Source organism: Hylobates moloch, unplaced genomic scaffold (assembly GCF_009828535.3).
Source record: "Hylobates moloch isolate HMO894 unplaced genomic scaffold, HMol_V3 SCAFFOLD_4, whole genome shotgun sequence".
Lineage (NCBI taxonomy): Eukaryota > Metazoa > Chordata > Mammalia > Primates > Hylobatidae > Hylobates > Hylobates moloch.
The window spans coordinates 97,111,725-97,118,670 of record NW_026652279.1 but is presented as its reverse complement, the minus strand read 5'-3'; positions in this window follow the sequence as shown (position 1 = coordinate 97,118,670).

Below are 6,946 nucleotides of genomic sequence, written 5' to 3'. Positions count from 1 at the left end.
ACAGTCATTCCATGAATAAGGGTAGGGGAAAAGAGGGAGGAATGTAAGGCATTTTATATGGAGCAAGGGAGGCAAAAGACGTTGACAGAGGCTTATGGAACAACACACACACACAAATAGAAGGGGAGTATATTGCTTAAAATGAGAAAAATAGCCAACATAGGCCAGGTGCGGTGGCTCATGCCTGTAATCCCAGCACTTTGGGAGGCTGAGGAGGGTGGATCACTTGAGGCCAGGAGTTCGAGACCAGCCTGGCCAACATGGTGAAACCCTGTCTCTACTAAAAATACAAAAATTGACTGGGTGCAATGGCGTGCATCTGTAGTTCCAGCTACTTGGGAGGCTGAGGCAGGAGAATCGCTTGAACCCGGGAGGTGAATGTTGCAGTGAGCCGAGATCATGCCACTGCATCCTAGCCTGGGTGACAGAGCGAGACTCTGTCTGAAAAAGAAAAAAGCCAACACAGGAATTTTTAAAATAATATATAATTACCAAAATTGGGGAAAATGGAGACGGGGAAGGCAGTTCTGTGAGATAAATCTTTATCTTTTGTACCAGAAGGTCAATAAATATTGTCTGAATTTGATTGGTTATTTCCATTTTTATGAAATGTCTACAATAGGCAAATCTATAGAACCAGTAAAGAAATTAGGAATTCCTGTGGCTGGGACTGAAGAGTGAAATCACTGCAAATGGCCAAGAGGGATCTTCTGAAGTGATAGGTATGTTCTAAAATTGGGCTGTGGGGATGCTTGTACAACTCTGTAACTTTGCTAAAATTCATTTCATTACACACTTAGTGAGTTTTATTATATGTACATTACCCATCAGTAAAGCTGTGTTAAAAAAAATGGCTGATTTTTTAGGCTGGGTACAGTGGCTCACGCCTGTAATCCCAGCACTTTGGGAGGCCAAGGCAGGTGGATCACAGGTCAGGAGATCGAGACCATCCTGGCTAAAACAGTGAAACCCTATCTCTACTAAAAATAAAAAAATTAGCCATGTGTGGTGGCAGGGGCCTGTAGTCCCAGCTACTTGGGAGGCTGAGGCAGGAGAATGGCATGAACCCAGGAGGTGGAGCTTGCAGTGAGCTGAGATGGCGGCATGAACCCAGGAGGTGGAGCTTGCAGTGAGCCGAGATGGCGCCACTGCACTCCAGCCTGAGCAACAGAGCAAGACTCTGTCTCAAAAAAAAAAAAAAAAACGGTTGATTTTTGAAAAGGTCAAAGAAGAGATGTGACAATATATTATTTAGAGTTCTGTAGGCAACCAACGGGAATAAAAATAGAAATGTTTTCTGGGGTAATCTAGGAGCTGTTAGGGTGAGGAAGTGTGAAATGGAAGCAGCTGCTTATCAGTTATGTTTTTATCAGTTTATCAGTTCTGTTTTTCTATACTATTTCAGTTTTGTTTATCAATGCATGTATTACCTCAGTTCATTATTAGAGATTTTTTAAAACTTTAGATTTCTTAATGCAGAAAAAATGTTTCTTGTTTTTAATCTTTTAGAATTTACATATGAGTCATGATGGCATGTGGGTAAATGAATAGAATTTATTTTTTCTCCTAAAGACCAAGGCCAAGGGGCAAACTCTCTTACAAGCCACCGCTCATAACTTGATGTGGGCAAGAGCTCAACTGGGCATCGCCAAAAGTCCATGCCACTCCCAAAATAGAATGGAGGCAAGGAGACTAAGCAACTGGTCTTTCTGGGAATGACATTTGGTGCAGCTGTGTTAAGCGGTTGCCATGGACTAATACAGCAAACATAAATAATCTCAGGGAAGCAAGTGCCCGAGAAAAATGAGATGACACAGGAAGTTGCTAATGTTATCAGCTGTCTTCAATTGTTTATATAAGAACACTGCCAAAGTAACCATCTATGTGCCCGGGTTTTAAGCCACATGACACAACCTTTTTACCCTGAGGTGAGAGTGATATGGTGGCCATTGAGAGGCCATCACTGTGGAAAACACATATTAAGACTTTTTGAGTTGTGAAGTAATGGGGTAGATCATGAAGACTTGAGGCTACAAGCTGATGACCTTGCAGTTGTTTCAAAGAGCTTGGGGACTTTTCAGTGTAATTTTGCTGGGTGACCAACCCGAAGCTTTCACACCTGCATTCCCTTTCTTTTTTTCTTATTTATTTATTTATTTGAGACGGAGTGTTGCTCTGTTGCCCAGGCTGGAGTGCAGTGGCTCAATCTCGGCCCACAGCAACCTCTGCCTCCCGAGTTCAAGCAATTCTCCTGCCTCAGCCTCCCAGTAGCTGGGATTACAGGCGCCCACCACCACGCCTGGCTAATTTATTATTATTATTTATTATATTATATTATTTTTAAATTATTATTATTATTATTATTATTATTATTATTTTTAGTAGAGACGGGGTTTCCGCATGTTGGCCAGACTAGTTTTGAACTCCTGACCTCAACTGATCCACCCACCTCGGCCTACCAAAGTGCTGGGATTACAGGCGTGAGCCACTGCACCCAGCATTCCCTTTCAAATAAAATGCTACGTGAATGGTGGCAATAAACCAGTCAGAGCAATTCCATGCAACCCAACAGGTAGTGGTTTGTGCATTTTTTCTATCCATGAAAGAATGAGGAGGGCTATTCCTGCCTTTCCGTCAATTCCATTCAACCAAATATTTCCCATTTTAACGTGAAATCAGACCTTTCACGGGTTGGCCTGTTGTTGGAGTGACCACACTTACTCCCCTTGGTCCGGGGCTCCTCTCATTACCTGAATGTGCACACGTGGCCCAGCAGGCACTGAGGAAAAGGTTGAGTGGCGCTTGTCATCTGCATGCCTCCCAGGTGGGTCCTGCTCAGGGAGGAGTGTCCAATAACCTTGGTGACAGCCACAGCCTGGGAAGATTCATGCTGCAGACAACATGGTGCCCGAATCCCTTCCTTGTAATTCCCCAGGCATGGGGTTAGTAGACAAAGCCAGTGAAGCTGATAAGAGAAGCAACATGTAAAAGGGGAGGGCACCACATTTTCCTCTAAGACAAGAAAGGAAGTGGTTTAGTGAGTTTGTTACTTACTTTTTTTTTTTTTTTTTTTTGAGACGGAGTCTTGCTCTGTCTCCCAGGCTGGAGTGCAGTGGCGCCATCTCCGCTCACTGCAAGCTCCGCCTCCCGGGTTCACGCGATTCTCCTGCCTCAGCCTCCCGAGTAGCTGGGACTACAGGCGCCCGCCAACATGCCCGGCTAATTTTTTGTATTTTTAGTAGAGACGGGGTTTCACCGTGGTCTCGATCTCCCGACCTCGTGATCCGCCCGCCTCAGCCTCCCAAAGTGCTGGGATTACAGGCGTGAGCCACTGCGCCCGGCATGATGTTAAAACCAATCCAAGCGGGGCAAAATAGGTCAGAGCCTTTTCACAAAGCCGGTACTTTGTGTAGTGAGATTTTAAAGACATTACCCTGTCAGTGAGAGAGAGAGATCTACAGTTAGACAAACATTATAAGACAAAGAGCTAAATATAAAATAAAAAATGCAGATGTGAAATCATATTTGCAAGTCTTTCTTTTGCAGTCAGTAGTTGGTAATTGGTTGTAGCCACCCAGATGGGAGTCAGATATATACAACCGTAAGTACCACTTAAAATTTCAGTGGCTAAAGAATCTTGCCAGAAAGAATTTTTTAGTCAAAATTCCTAAACGTTTCTCATTGTGTCAAAATGTACATATTTGCTTATAATATGTCAAAATAAAAATGAGAATTTCCTTCACTTCCGGTGTTGTGAAAAGTTCCTGATAGATATCTCATGGAGACCAGGTTCCATGAGCATTTCCTGTGGCCTTACTGCAGACAGCAGATCATTTCGGCCTCCACTCAGGCGAATGTTTAGTGGCTGAGAGTGTGCACGCTCTGGTTCAAGTGTAGTGAGGGTGGGGTACTAGACTCACCACTTCCTAGCTGTGGGATGTTACTCGAGGCCTTTAAACTTTTATCAGAAACTCAAGCCTTCAGGCTGTCATCTCTTCCATCTCTGCACCTCACAGTACTACCATGAGCTTAAATGAGAGCACACATAAAATATGGTAAGAAACGGGTATGATTATTTTTCCTATTTTATAATTGAAGGCACTGAGGCCAAGAGAAGTGAAGTGGCTCCAAGTCACAAAGCCTTGGGTCACAAAGCTGGGATCTGAAGGCGGACTGTCAATAGTAAGGTTGTTATACACAGTAAATGAGTTAATTCATGGAAAGCTCTTAGGAAAGTCTTGGTTATGAGAAAGCTCTCAATAGAGATTAGCTCTTTTATTATGACTTCATTTGCTTTCACGCTATTTAAGCCTTTTCCTTTATTTCACTTCAAAAATGAGGGCTTGGTGGGGCCTGGTGCAGTGGCTCACGCCTGTAATCCCAGCACTTTGGGAGGCCGAGGCGGGTGGATCATGAGGTCAGGAGATCGAGACCCTCCTGGCTAACATGGTGAAACCCCGTCTCTACTAAAAATACAAAAAATTAGCCGGGCGTGGTGGCGGGCGCCTGTAGTCCCAGCTACTTGGGAGGCTGAGGCAGGAGAATGGCGTGAACCTGGGAGGCGGAGCTTGCAGTGAGTTGAGCTTGCGCCACTGCACTCCAGCCTGGGTGACAGAGCAAGACTCCCTCTCAAAAAAAAAAAAAGAGGCTTTGGTATATGTGTTCACATAGTCTATAAGGCTGTACATTTTGAACTTGTTCCATTTCTATGACCTTGTAACCCAGGCTTTTGGGAAAGCCGTATTCTCCAGCGGATGTGAAATAGAGATGGCAGTAACAGTAACGTAGATATAAAAATAACTCTTCCAAGTGGATCAAGTCACTGGTGAAGGAATGCATCTAAATCCTTGCAACCCTCTTGGGCAGTCTGGTTGCTCACTAAATGTTTTTATTCAATGAAACTTGATGGTGATTTTTAAATTTCAGAGCCATCTCATCCTTTTAGGGTTATGTACCCCTTAATAAAGGATAAATGATGTATGGACTTTTTTTAACAAAAGAATGAAAGCCTGATTTATAAAGCAAACATTGATGGTAAGGTTTACATAAATGGAGCAATCTCTCCTACATAAAAGGAGAGATTGCGGTGGAATTAGGCATGAGGGATGGAGAATTTCTTTCCTCTGTTCACCACAGCAGATACAAATTGTGCTGTTCCCTGCTGTTTTTTGAGGTGCCATAAGGATCAAAACAGCAATCTGTCAGTAAGTTGGTAAGTTCCATGGGGCCAACCTAAGTGATCCCAGCTTCCACGGTCACTAAGCTCAGGACTGTGGGCAAGTTTCCTCATCTGTGATATGGGGATAATGACAGCACCAAGCTTTTAAGTCTGTGTGGGGATTAAGTGAGATAAATGCAAGAGAGTGTGAGAAAAAGGCCTAGGACGAGGTATGCATTCTACCTATTGACTATTAGTAGTATCCATCCTCCTTATTAAAGCACACTAACAACAAAGCTATTACATGAAGACACATAAAAGCAAACTTGAAAGAGATGGCAGGAACCTCAATACTCCAGTGGCAGGAGGCAGCCTCTGTGCTCACACTGACTGCCAGGTGCCCGTGAAATAGCTACTTCCAAGAGCTGGTAATAGAGTTGAAGCGAAACTCCAGCTCCAGTAGCTCCATTTCCTTAGAACTAAAATGTGGAACATGGCTGGGCATGACAACTCCAGCCTGTAATCCCAGCACTTTGTGTGGCCAAGGTGGGAAGATTGTTTGAGGCCAGGAGTTTGGGACCAGCCTGGGCAACATAGCGAGACCCCCATCTCTATTAAAAAACAAGTCTTTAAAAAAATTAGCCACGCGTGGTGGTACACGTCTGTAGTCATAGCTACTCAGGAGGCTGAGGTAGGAGGATTGCTTGAGCTCGAGGTGGAGGCTGTAGTGAGCTAAGATTGAGCCACTGCACTGCATCCTGGGTGACAGAGTGAGACCCTCTTTCAAAATAGATAAATAAATAAAATGTGGAGCATACAGCTATAAACTTTCTAAAACTGAGCATGTTACATTACAATGGGAATTAAACTTTTGAAACTACTTTTAAAAATGCTTGTATTCTTAGAAAAAGACCATTTTAATGCAGTTCTGATGAAATATCAGAAACTGTTTTCATGAAGAAACCATCAGAATTAAAGAATGGTATTTGATTTTGATATGATTGCCTAATAATTATTGTTTGCTTAGGTTTTTTTTTTTTCATAATCCTATTTCTTTTCATTTCTTTTTCTTTTTCTTTTTTTTTTTTTTGAGACAGAGTTTCGCTCTTGCTGCCCAGGCTGGAGTGCAATGGCATGATCTTGGCTCACCACAACCTCTGCCTCCTGGGTTTGAGCAATTCTTCTGCCTCAGCCTCCCAAGTAGCTGGGATTACAGGCATGTGCCACCATGCCCCGCTAAATGTCGTATTTTTAGTAGAGATGGGGCTTCTCCATGTTGGTCAGGCTGGTCTCGAACTCCTGACATCAGGTGATCCGCCCCCCTTGGCCTCCCAAAGTGCTGGGATTACAGGCGTGAGCCACCGTGCCCGGCCGCAGAATCCTGTTTCTGTTTAACATCATCCTTCAACCGGCTCTGAAATTGAATTACAGGAGAAAGCCAGTTATGAAGGCACAGAACCAGACTGTGGTGTTGTGCTGGGTCTGTTCATGAGCACAGACATTCTTCCCCTCTTTTTAAGCTGAGCACATGATGCCCCTCTTGGCTTCAAAGCAAGCCCTGGAATACGACTTTCAGCATCTGCTGCTCCCACAGACAATTCCCCTATGCCCTCCCAACTCTCATCCCACCTTCCCTCAACTGCCTGGCTCACTTTTTATCCTCATTTAACTTTCCAGAGGGAATTCTTTGCATAATCAGTCTCTTGACATATTTTACTAAAGTCACAAACTGACTTGTTTGTGAAAGTCTCGTAGAAAATGGGGTGGTGGGGGAGTCCAAGAAAACAT